The sequence below is a fragment of the Pteropus medius genome, unplaced genomic scaffold, assembly GCF_902729225.1.
Source record: "Pteropus medius unplaced genomic scaffold, Ma_sr-lr_union100, whole genome shotgun sequence".
In the NCBI taxonomy this organism is placed as follows: domain Eukaryota; kingdom Metazoa; phylum Chordata; class Mammalia; order Chiroptera; family Pteropodidae; genus Pteropus; species Pteropus medius.
The window spans coordinates 4,551,202-4,564,298 of record NW_024340693.1 but is presented as its reverse complement, the minus strand read 5'-3'; positions in this window follow the sequence as shown (position 1 = coordinate 4,564,298).

Below are 13,097 nucleotides of genomic sequence, written 5' to 3'. Positions count from 1 at the left end.
GTGTGCGTGCGTGTGTGTGCGTGCGCGCGCGTGTGTGTGTGATGTTGCTGGTCTGTCGTTACTGCTGCAGGGGAATCATCGAGCTCCCCAGCTCACGGGCGAGCCCACCGACCACTTCTGCACCGCCAGGCACGAGGCCAGGTTTCCCGCGTTCGCCACACTTTGTACCGACCCCGGGGCCCACACAATGGAGGAGTGTCTTTTAAGTCTCTGGCTTTCTTTGAAATGTTTTCAATTTAAAGAGAGGACTGGTCCCCAGCCTTCCAGTTTGTGCATCTCCTGTGCTGTCAGCCCTGGAGCAGCGAGTAGGGGAAGCTTGCAGATCTGATAAACCAGGGACTCGGCCACGAAGCACCCCCATGGCGGGCGGCAGAGGACCGGTGCCCTCGCCTCCGCCACCTCAGTCTCCTCGCTTGTGAAGCCAAGGTAAGCGGCCTCCCTAAAGGACTCCTGCGGGCATTTTAAAAGACGACATAGTCCAAAGTGCCATGCAGGACACAGAGGGGGGACTGCACCCGTCACCCTTTCACCTCACATCTCGTCTGGGAGTTGAGAAGATTCCAAGAAATTTCCAGCAAACCTCATGCCCTAAATGCAAGTGGAGCGAGTGTTTTTATGCACAAAGGAACGCCAAGTTCATCTGGACTCCGTCAATCCACGTGCTGTGATTATTTCACCAGGACCTACCTTAGAGAAACACGTGGTTCACAAATGACACCGACCACAATGCCAGGAATATCGCGTGCAGGGCATGTCCCGTCCTGCAATGTCCCCCGGTATCTCCCCGCAGTTCACAAGCTCTGCTCACATACCCAACTGTAAACCTCTCTTATCAGCCCGTAAAAGCAGGCGATGATGGATGAGCAAGGGGCTAACGAGCAAGCAGCCAACATTCATTTCCATAATAAATCCTATGATTGGAACTTTTAATAGCTTGGTCTTATCTTCTCAAAGAGAACCGGCAACAGAAGTTCACACTAGCTAGCTCAGGCTTCCACGGAGGGACAGAGGGGCCGAGGGCCACTCTCCCATTTCACCGGCAGCCCTCACCCACCTGACCGAGGCCACCACGGCGACCGCCTTCACCGTTGACCCACAGCGGGTCAGCCATGTGCTTCCCTCTGAGGCAAAACCCCCTGTGATCTATGGGAAAAGGAGGCCACGCGTTCCCAGCGAGTTTATACTTTATGCACCGAAATGTGACTCTGTGGAGCCATTTCAGCGTCCGGAGAGATTTGTGGAGACTTTTTTCTCAGAGAGGAGGTCGACATTTTTCCCAGGGACAGCAATCCCCAGACCCGAAGGACCCAGTTTGGCCAGGGTGCCACGTCCCTGGAGCTTCGCAGGCTCCAGGATTCAGCACAGCAGATGTCACGCCCGCGAGAAGAACCCAGGAGTCAGGTCGCGGGCCTGCAGGGCTGCCTGCGTGACCGCCGGGGCATGTCGCAAAGCCCCCCACCCCGCTGGGCAGCACCTGGTTTGAAAGTCACCTTGCTCACCAGACAGGCAAGCCAGGCTTCTCCATGCGGACACAGCGTCTTCCAAGCGCTGCCAACACGTGAAAACGTGTCCTCGAAGGGAAACCCGTTCTGATCTGAAATTTTACTACAAGCCTGTGTGCTCTAGAGCGCTCTGAGCTTCCCCTCGAACTCGGAATGTGGGTTACTCCGGACACGAACTACGTTCTCGGAGACACCTGACAGCATTCGGGGTCCGGGGCGCACCTGGCTGGCGGTGCCCTCCCCGTCTCCTTGACCTCTGTCACGTCCTCTCCTGCCCTGGCGCCTCCATCAACACGGCTAACGCTCCCCCTGTCTGAAGGAGTGTCCCTGCCCCGGGGACTGTCCTGCTCCAGGGAATCCCATGGTTTCCTGGAAATGTCCTTGGGTGCTTCCATGTTGACACACACTGCAGAAACTCTACACAGTGTGGATAAGCTCGTGGCCTATCATAATTTGAAACCACTTACTTCTCAATACGGATTCATTTTATGAATGATGAGGTGCATCTCAGCACGTTACAGAAGAACCATCATCTCTTTTCAAAAATAATTATCTGAAATAAAGTTACTCCTACCCACTACGTGTGGGAGTTGTTACAAAGTCATTTAGTTTACTCTTTATAAAGGTGCGGGAACTCTCAGAGTGCCCCCAACGGGAGCAGGAGGCAGCGCCAAGGCAGCCGTAAGAGGCAGGCAGTCGAGTCACCCCGAACGAGGCAGAAGCCCAAAGCGGATCCAGGAACAGCCCCACCTGAGAACACTCTGCCACTCAGAAGTGGAAGGGCAGAGCCAAAGGCTGGCTCCGTGAGGACGGAGCAGGGTTCAGCTTACCATGTGACAGCACTTTTGGGATGACACCGTGACAGGCAGGCACTGTCATCGAGACCGTACAGCTTACTTATGCTCTGAGTCTTTTCACAGCAGCAGCCATATCTAATTTCGTATGGTAATGATTTCAGGCGGAGAGAGTTGATAAAGGTCGTCATGGTGACCACCCTTTTCTTGTCACCATGGTGACACTCACAAACGGTGAAGACCCCTAAATTTAATTTTATTTCAAGTTCTAAAAGATTTCTTTCTCCTGAGACTAAATCAGTACTAGAACTATGACTACTAGAACGATATTCGCTTTCTATCAGCTGTTATTCTTATGAAATCAAAGAAAGAAGGAAAGAAGGAGGAATAGATAAAAAATTCTTTAGAACTGGTAGAACGTGGATTCGTTTTTCTCACCTGGAAGACGAAAAGCAGTCTTTGATAATTAACGATAACGAGGTCCAATAGCTACACATCGATTCTGCGCACATGTTCTATCCACTCTTTGTGAATGACAGACATCATTTGTCCTGTTTTACAAGTAAGAAAACCGAAGAGTCGAGGAACTCGTGTGCCCAAGGTCACGCAGCCAGCAAAGCGTGGGGCTGGCACTTGAAGACAAGGCCGTCCGGCCCCGAAACCCCACCAGGCCCGGCAAGACCCCATTTCTCAAACGATGCCAGCCACAGCGACACTCACTCGACTTCACAGAAGCCGGAAGGGCTGATGGAAGGAGGGAAGCAAGACGTGAATTTCGCCTCCTCGTCTCCAGACAGGAATTCGAAGGGTCCCGGTCAGTCTCCCAGTTGCTTGGGAAATGCAGGCCAATGAACGAAAACGTAGAGAACGAAACGGCAAAGGAGGTTGGGTGCTCGGCGCGGTCGGGGGCTCGGCGCGGTCGGGGGATCGGCACCCACGGCCGGCCAGGAGGAGAGGAGAGGAGAGGCGGGACGGTGAGGCGGGAGCGGCAGAAGCCGACGCGGCTGTGCTCAAGGGTCTCGCCTGGCCCCCTGGCCGCACAGCCCAGGCCGCTGGGAAGAAGGGCGCTGGCGTTGACCTTGCTTTACGTGCAGCCACTTTGCCCCAGACGCCCCTGCAAGCCGCTGGGAACGGCGAGTCTCCGCGTCCTGTCACGGGGGGGACAGTTACGGTCTAAGACATGGGGCCCTGGCTCCGTCTGTACCCAGGAGAGCGGCCAGAGCCCGCGAGCAGGTTCCTTCAGGAGGCCCGTCACCTCTGAGAGCCTCTGTGTGACCTTCATCTACATCACCTCTGAGCCCAGGGTCACGCCCACTGGCCAGTTCTTTAGTTCCCTTCTGGCCTCTTGTGCAGGAAGTCCCCCTGGTCAGCTGCCTGCACACAACAAGGTGACATTCCCGCTCGAGGCTGCGCGCCTGGCAAACTGCACATTGGCTCATGCTCGCCGAGACGTTCGTTTAGAGGGAGGGGCTGGGAGAGCATCCAGCTCTCGCTGGGCACGGCCAGTCGGCCAGTGGGCAGAGCAGGACAGCCACAGGTCCTCGCAGGGCCCTCCCTCGCCCCATGTCCGAGAGCGCCGGCCTTCTGGTCTCCATCCCAGGGCCAGGAAAAGCAGCAGTAACAGGGAGCACTCTGCAGTGGCCGGCCCTGGGGACAGTCACTGCGGAGTAAGCGGTCAGGCCTGCGCAGGTGAGCAAGGCAGCAGCCAGCGGGATAGTGGCCAGCGGGGCAGCGGCCAGCAGGGCAGTGGCCAGAGGGACGGGCGTCTGATCAACCTAGGCAGCAAGTATGCTGGTGACTAAGAGTCTGAAAAAGTGTCCTTCACAGTCAGTATACCCAAAACTAGTGAAAAAGCACTTTCCGCTGCGTCATCACAGTAAGTGTGGCTGTGTGCCTACACATCTGAAATACAGCGTATCAGTTAGGGTTCCCCAGGGAAAGAAAATGAGCAGGAGAGACGGAGAGAGATGCAGTGATAGACGCAGGGGCTGGAACTCGGCTGGAGAACGGGCCGCACAGTCCCGAGGTTAGAGGCCAGCCTGGGACCTGGGGGCAGCTGGAGACTCGGCCAGGGCCGGCACACCAGTCCAAGGCAGCATTCTTTCCTCAAGAAAACCGAGGTGTTGCCCTCGGGGCCTTCAACTGATTGGACGAGGCCCACCCACACTGTCCTCGATAATCTCTTTTACTTGAAGCCCCCGACTGTGGCTGTCAATCACACCCACAAAACACCTTCATGGACTGGTTTCCAACTGGGCACCACGGGCGAGCCAAGGTGACACACAGAATGGACCATCGCATAAGGAAAGAATCATTTCCTCTAAAAGGTGAGTGACCTAAGAGGGTGGGGTGGGGGGCCCCCAGGGAAGGGGGTGTGCCTGGGGACACAAAGCGAAAGCAGTGAAGAGGGTGAGTGAGAAGATACAGAGTAACGAGTGCACCGCTGCCCTCCAGGCGGAAGCGGAGACAGACAGCCAGCGGCGCCCACGGTCCCTCGGGGTCTGGGAGGGCAGCGGGGCGCCTTCGCACCTCGGCGGGCGTCTGTCGGTCACGGCCATGCAGAACGCTGACCAGCCCTCCACCCTCTGCTGCCCACTCCACCTTCACAAAGAGGACGACCTTCAGACCAGGCGGCTTTGTGCTTCCCCGGACAGCGGACAGCGTGCTGACCGCTAACCTCTCAGCCTCCTCCATCTTTGTCCCGGGGGCCGCCTCCTGCGGAGGAGGCTGGTGCGGTGCTGCCTGCTGCCTGCTGCCTGCGAGACGCTGGGTGTGGGCACAAAGCCGACGGAGCGGGCGAGTTCTCCGAAAACCACTGTGTGGGAACCTTCATTCGGTTAGGCAAATCTAAATAGACGCTACTGAAATATATACATATTCCTAAAAAGAAGAGCCGCGTTACAGCACGAACGCCTTTATTATCCCAAATTAGCTGCGAAAATCCCTTTAGAGACTCGACAGGAGGTAAAAGAGAGATTTCTTACTGCGTCACGGAAAAGAAAAACCCCAGGATGAGAATATTCATACGATGCGACTTCATTTCCTTACACGTTCGCACGCGAAGTCATTCAATACCCGGCAGTTACAGCCAAGGATGGAAGGACTGGCCGCAGGAAGTGAGAACAAAGACCGGGAAACTCACGCACACGCTGGAAAAAGAACCCTCCTTGAAGCCCCTGAGGGGTCCCAGCACATCGAGGGGCCAGCGGGGGGTGTTGGCAAGCTGGGGTTTGTGCCAGGGTGTGCTCCACGCTGCTCGGTTTGGCCTTGTTTTGGGGTGCCCCCTTGTCCTTCGCTTCCCAGTCAACGCACTTTTAAATAATTCAAAGCCAATGTGAAAGGCCCCCCTGACAGGGGCCTAACCAGGTAGGATGAAGGATCTGACCATTCGAATGAGTATCTGATAATCTAGGCGACAGCTACTGACTTTTTCTGAGCCGTCTCAAAGTTTTGATGGAGTCTTCTATTTTCCCCCAGAAAACCGAGTGTTTTAAAGGGGAGACATGAATGATGCCCCTCTCATCCCGCAGCGTCGTAAGCATCGACCTGCACCTAGGGTGGCCCGGGCCTCACGTGGGCCCATCCGATTCACCCCGAAATCACAGAGTCGAGTAGAAGACACAGTATCGGCCCAGGCAGATTAAGGGCAAAGAAGGCGGAACACACCTGCTGACCCAAGAGCTCGCGCTGAACACACACGCGGGGAACACACACGTGCACGGAAACGGCTGTGAGCAGCACGAAGCACCGACAGTAGGACAGGGACTCAGGAGAGAGAGGGTGACACCAAGCTGGGAACAGGGAGCCCTACAGGACAAAGGCGGGACACAGTCCCGACAGGGACTCCGCTCTGCATACACGAGTCCTGCCGGTCGCTGTCCACATTGACACTAGACACAGGAACTGAGCTTCAGTGAGTGACAGGAAGCTCCGGGCAAAGGAACAGACCCTGTGATAGATGACGGGGTGAGGAGGATGCAGGACATGTGTACAACGGAATACTACTCGGCCATGAAAAAATGACATCTCACCATTTGCCACCACGTGGAAGGACCTAGAAGGTATTTATTACGCTGAGTGAAATAAGTCAGAAAGACAAGAACATTCTCTTCTACCACAATAAACGAAAGTTCAGAAGAGTTATCTGTGATTAGACGGGGTTATCTAATGTACAGTCCGTATTTAGATTTCACCAACTCTCCCCAAAACGTCCTTTACGTCAGTTTTAGTCCTGATCCAGAATTCAATCCAGGACCATGTGTTGTGTTTAGTTGTCCTCTTTAATCTCCTTTAATCTAGAAAGTTCCTCCAACTTTCCTGGCACTTTTAAAGATTTCTAGCCAGCGGCCCCTCAGTTTGAACTAGATGTGGGTCACGCATCTGGGGCAGAAACGCGGGGTGAGAGGCGCCCGGCGCGCATCGCTGCAGGAGCTGCAGGGTGTTCGACAGAGCCACGACGGGAAATGAGAACCTGGGTCGCCTGGCGAGCGAGGGGGCCCCGGGTCTCGGCGCTGCGAAGCCACCATTTCTGCCTTTGTGACGACAGGTGGTCAGTAGGAGGAACGTGGAGACCACGCAAACACCCTCTTCGAGCTTCCAGCCGCCAGCTTTCCATCGCGGTGACGCCTGCCACTGGCGATCTTCGTCCTGCCTGGTGTGCGGTGGTGACTAACGCCATCCTGCTCCGTCCCTGTGACCGTGCTCCGCGTTGACGAAGGGCTCTCCGTTGTCCCCTATCCCCGGTTACTTACTTGCTACCCCCGTGGAAGCGGGGATGCTTACACAAGTCCACAAACTGCAGCCCCGTCCTGCCGTTGTTCATCGGGCCGGCGACAGCTGCGACCTGCCCGCCCTTCTGCTGTGTCCTCCGTCCCATGAGCGCCCACCCCACCTCCCCGCCCCACACAGCGAGGTGCCCCAGGCTCCTCCTGCACGTCCTCCCCAGCCCTGGCAGAGCCGCTTCTGCAGGGAGTGCTGGTTTATCTTGTGGAGCATAATATTTAGAGACCGAGCTGTAAACACACAGTGTGCTCAGATGTGTGACCTCGGGGGAGGGAGGTGAACCGCACTCTGGCCGGGCTTGGGGGGGGTTGGGGGGCTCACAGGAAGAGCTGCTAATTGGTCGAATGACCTTCACAGGGAAGTGTTTAGTTCCAGGGCTATGGTTGAGGCTGTGGCTCCAGTCCTGGGCATGGTCAGCTGGCTGTGGGGTCACACCGCCACCCTGGCTGCTAGACACCCCTCCAGCCGCTCACTTCACCTCCACGTTCATCAGCGACGGCGACTGATCCGGGCCGGGTGCACTCTCCCTGTCCCTCCACGTTGGGTGAGGACGCCGCCCCTGTGCTGTGCCGAGTGTCAGCGTCCACAGGACAGCCAGACCTTGGGGGCTCCGAGCACTGTCCCCACACACCAATTCCGTTGCTGCGGGAAAGGCTCGCGTCCTCTCGAACCCCTTCTGAGCCGCTCCCCGATGCTGCTCCGTCTTTTCTGTGTAGACTGCAATCCGACTCCCAAGTCGTGCTGTTGCAGGCTGAGCGTCACCACAGGGACCTGGATGTCCGGTGACATGTCATTTCAGCATGCCATGGCACACACACTTCGGGGGCAGGAACGGACTAGGAGAGCCTCACGGGACGCGCGTTTCCTGCTGCTGCCGCCGGCTTCGAAGCCGGACGTGCGAGGGCTGCTCCGAACTCCGGCAGCGCGGAGCGCGAGCCGAAGAAAGTGCTCGTCCCACCAAGGGGATGTTTTTAAGCATCGGAAAAATTTTGCATCAACGAACTGCACCTCATGCCCCTTCGATCTCTAAAATTCTTCTCCCGACTCAGGACAGTAAACGAAAGCGCAGAGGAGCTTCCACGGGCCCAGTTCCAGCGAGGCCCCCCTCCGTGTCCTGCCTGCCAACCCAACAGATCCAGAACCGGAACGGGGCTCCCGGCCACTGGAAACGCCGTGCTACACCCACGGGGAGACATGCTAGTGACTGGCCTCACCAGACAAGGACACCTCACTGTTCTACGGCGTCTGTGGATGACTTCTGTCAGAGACCCAAAAGATGGTGACAAACATGAGCTCACAGACGATGGGGAAGAAAAGAACAGCCGCTTTCGGGGCAGTTGGGCGGTGCCGCCGGCGGCCCCAGCACGGCCGCAGGGACACGGCCGCGGGGACATGGCCGTGGGGACACGGCCTGTACCAGGGCAGCGAGGCGTAGGCTCCACGGCTGAACTTACACAGCTGTGACGACCAAACTTCTTCGAACCGCGACAAGAAGGGCCACCAGGTTTGCACTGGGCGTGTCGTCTACCGGGCCTCAGAGGAAAGGTTTTAGTTTCGAAAGACGGTTTGACCTTAGGGGACGCCAGGAAGACATCGGCTCCCTCTGGACTCTGGAATCCCAAGTCTCCGTTCACCTGCGGGGTGGAGGGTCCCGTGCAGGAAGAGGCTGCCGCTCTGGATGCCACCAAGCGCCCCAGCCGGACCCTTGCACATTCATTCAACAAATATGTCCCCCATGCCTGCTGCGTGCCAGGCACTCTGTATGCGTCATTAATCGAAGGAAAGTCACGCACGGTCCCTGTCCTCCAAGGCTCAGGGCAGAGAGGGCATGATGAGGAAGACGGCGCGTTTAAAGAAGGGCAGACTTTCCGAGTGACTCTTGTAAAGAGAAAGGAAAAATGAATCGAAAAGAAAAAGAAGGGAGGGCCGGAGGGGACCCCACACTCTGGCCCGCTGCGGGCGCTGACTTCTGCTCTGTGTTGTGAAGGGAGGAGCACGTCCTCTGTCCCCCAGTCCTCTGACCCCTGGACGGAGACCATGTGACACCTTTCTCTCCCCTCAGCGTGTAGAACAGCATCTTGCATCCTATTTAATAAATATTTGGTGAAAGGATGAGCTTATTCATTGACTTATTGACATATTCATTTGGAAAAATAGGCCAAATAATTCAAAATAGCAAATGCTCTGGCTGTCGCCCTCCCTGATTTCTCCACCCTGCAAGTCACACTAGACACGCGCACTCACCTACACACAGTAGGCACCTCGCCACTGACACAAACATAGTTCTTAAAGTACACATTAGGGCAGAAAACCACACCAGGTGGTGCATCTGCCATGTGACTGCACGTGTCAGACGCCCACGTCTCGACCCCGCCCAGACAGGCCGCCACTGCGTCCACACCCGCCGAGGGCCCTGGCTGAGTGGCTCGACCTGCCAATGTCTCGGCTTCCTCACCACAAGCTGGACCACGAGGGACCATGGAGAGCCGGGTCCGGTGAGCCAACCGTGGGCCCGGCCCCTCGGCCCTGGGCCCAGCCCATCCCCATGCTCAGCCCCAATGCACCCACCACCTACCTAGGCCCTTCGCCGAAGCACCAGCCACCTCCTCTTCAAACCCAACGTGTCAAAGCAGAGTCGACTGGTCAGCGACTGCTGACCACGAGCGTGGGGACAGACTGGGCCCTGGGCAGCCACGCCGACATGCACATGTGCCTGCCGTCTGGAGCTCACGGGTGGGAGGGGACAGGAGCCCTGTGCAGGTGGAGGGTGCTGGGAGGGACCTGGAGTCGGGGCTGAGGGGGCCGAGCACCCGCGGGACTCAGGCAGAGCGACAGGCTGCTCCCAGCCTCCAGAACAGCAGGTGCACAGGCCCCGGGTGGCCGACCTCTGTGCTCACGGGACTACTTCAGGGGGCACAACACAGGTGCCAGATACGCAGGTGGCCTGCAGCAGGAGGCACCGCCGCTGGAGAGCAGCCCTGTGAGCCCTGCGGAGGGGTGGCCCATGAAGGCAGAGGACAGGAGTGGGGTCAGCTGGTGACACGTGAACATGGGGTGCGGAACGGTGGCTCAGATGGGCAGAGCACAGGCAGGGGACTAGCTGGGTGGCCGCTGCAGGGACCCTGGTGAGAATTGTTTAGGAGGAAAACCGCAGGGTTCGGGGTATGGGGTGACAAGGGGCAGTGTGACAAGTGACACCCAGATTTCTGGCTGAGCAGCTGCACAAGTTTTCTGCAATGGGAAACCAGTAAGGAGCAATCGGGAGAAGACACCATGAGTCCCGCTTTGGGCCTCGGGAGACCGGGGAGCCCTTGGGACACCCGCGTGGACGCAGCTGGACACGCAGGGCTGAGTCTGGCACTCAGAGACGAGTTTGCTGGCGCACAGTGATGGTGACTGGACCCCGGGGGTGGAGAAGGGGCCAAGTGCCCCCGTCCATAGAGTAACGTGTCCTCAGGATGTGAGCAAAGCAGGAACACACAGAGAAAGGGCCGTGGCAGAATTCCACATTTTCTGTTTCTAGAAGTGCAGGAACCTCATCCCCAGGGGCAACACCAGCCTCGGGTGTGCCACTGTGACGTCCACGCTGCAGTGCGGCTCCTCGCAGCCAGGCGGGGGCCTCGTGCCGTCTTGGCCCCTAAAGCCTTGGTCCTGAACATAAACACTGCCCCAGGAACCGCAAAGCCACCAGAAAATGGGACAGCCCTCTCCCCGGGCACTCACCAAAACCCACAGGCATCGAGCGGGGCCGGGGGCCACCAGGTGGGTGATGGTGGTACGTCCTGAGGCCCCGCCTTCAGGACCTTGCAGGCAACTCTGATTCATGGCACGCGGTCTGGGTGCTGATGGTTAACTCATTTCTCTCTAATCCTCTCATTTTAAAGGTGAGGTTTGGGGACCTGTCTAAACCGGACAGAACGCAGAATTCTCCGGTCCTGGCTTCAGACCGACCAGGTCTTGGAGGACAGAGACCTCCTTCCTGGTTGGGGGCTGCTTTTCTGGCACCTCCCAAGTCACAACACGTGGGTGGCCCGCGCCTCCGCCCACCATGTGGACAAAGCCTAGGAGCAGCCGCGGCGTCCCCACTCTGTACCCACCGCCCAATCCCCAGGCCTCGGTGGCTCTTAAGGCACTATCCGTTTATAAAACTTCTGAAGAGCCGAGGTAAGGGCCGACTTCAGCATGCCCTGAGGTTTTCGCACGAGTATCCGCCCGCCCACAGTCGCTGCAGGTGGACAAGCTGGCAGGCGATGCCCCCGTGCCCACGGGAGCGATCTCGGATAAGCAGGCGCCCGGCCCTGGACACACGCGTCCCCCGCGGATGTCATTCAGTTCAGGTGTGTCAAAGGGAGGAGCCGCCTCAGGGTCAGCGCAGTTAACGGCACCCTAACCTTCGCCCCGCTCCCACCAGATTCGTGGAAAAGCGGACGGGGATTCGCTCGCCTGTCCAGCGGGAGTCACTGCTCCACCAAGCTGTGCCCGGCATGTGTGACGAGAGACCAGAAAGCAGGAAATGGTGTTTTTCCTTGGCAGTTAGCAGTTAGCCTATGGAAAGCATGAAGCCGCGCTGGGCGGCCCGCACAGGCTGCAGGAGGAGGCACTCGCCTCCCACGCACCCCGCAGGGCCCGCGAGGACCTTCCGGTCGGTCAACAGTTACGTCTCAGGGAGGAAGCGGGGACACTCCTTCCTGGTACGTTTTTCTTCTAGTGACACTGGCAGTCTGGACTTCAGGTGCTGAGCTCACCACTAGTTGTGCGAGGCCTCTGGCGTGTGTGGCACGGGGCGGCAGGTGGCAGGGCACGCATGCCTCAGGGCGACGTGCGGCTCCTGGCGGCCGGGCAAGCGAGCCTGACTGCTCCGAGCACCCACATGCTTCTCTTTCCCCCGCGTCCGGAGCCGCTGTCGAGGCTATGCTGTGACCGGAGGGCCGTGGATGTCTGCCAGCCCCCGCCTGCCCGCCCAGCCCCTCCCTGGAGACCTGGGCTGCAGGGCAGGACAAGGGCACCGGCCGCCCCGCTGGCCTGGATGGGCCACACAGCCCAGCGTTCACGCTTCTGTTCGTCTGGCCGGTTCCCCTGTTCCACTCACGTTCGTTTTCAAAAGGAGGAGGACAAAGTGAGAGAGAGTTTTACGCGCTGAGCAGGAGGTCCGGGCCAGCCCGCAGTCTAAGGGGGTGCTATCATCGTGCTGGGGTGACAGTCCAGGAGCCAGAGCAAGCCCAGCGGCAGGGACCCCCGCGAGTGCCGCCAGGGACGCAGGGGGCTGCTGGCCAGCCCGCCCGCATGCTAGGGGAGGGGACGACGGTACTGGGGCGTGAAGGCATGCTGGGGGCGCTTATCTTGAAAAAGCCATCAGCCAGTCTTCGGCAGGGAAGAGCCCACCCTTTTCGGCCCGGCAGCTGCCCACACTGTGTCTCTCAGTCCTGCCGGTGGCCTTCAGGTCACACCCAGGACCCTCGGCCGATCCGGGCGAATGCTCAAGGTGTCGGGATGAAATCCAATCCTCCCCACACCGGGCCGCACACGCACAGGGCCGATGGACTTGACGTCTGTGGTCCGGCACTCGCCACCTGGCCGCCTCTCCTCACGGAACCCAGGACAACCACCCATGTACCAGGCGGTGAGTCCCCACACCCCTGCCCCGCCCAGCTGAGACAAACGCCCTCATACCAACGACGTGTGCACGGCGAGGACAGGAGGACAGCGGTCCCCACACTCCACTTCAGCCACCGGAAGCGCTCCTCTCTGCTCCGAGGGCTGGGGCGGCCGCCAGTCACCCTTCCGGTCAGGACACCTCGGTCTGGTAGTACAGGCCTGGTGCCACGCCTGCCGCCGAGCATGTGCCCAGGTGCACACGTCTGTATACGCACATACACACAGACACATGTACACACGCCCCACACACGTATACATGCCACACGTACACACACACCACACATACACACACCACATGTACGTACACGTACCACAACTACATGCACGCACACACATACACCACACGTATGTATACATGCCACAC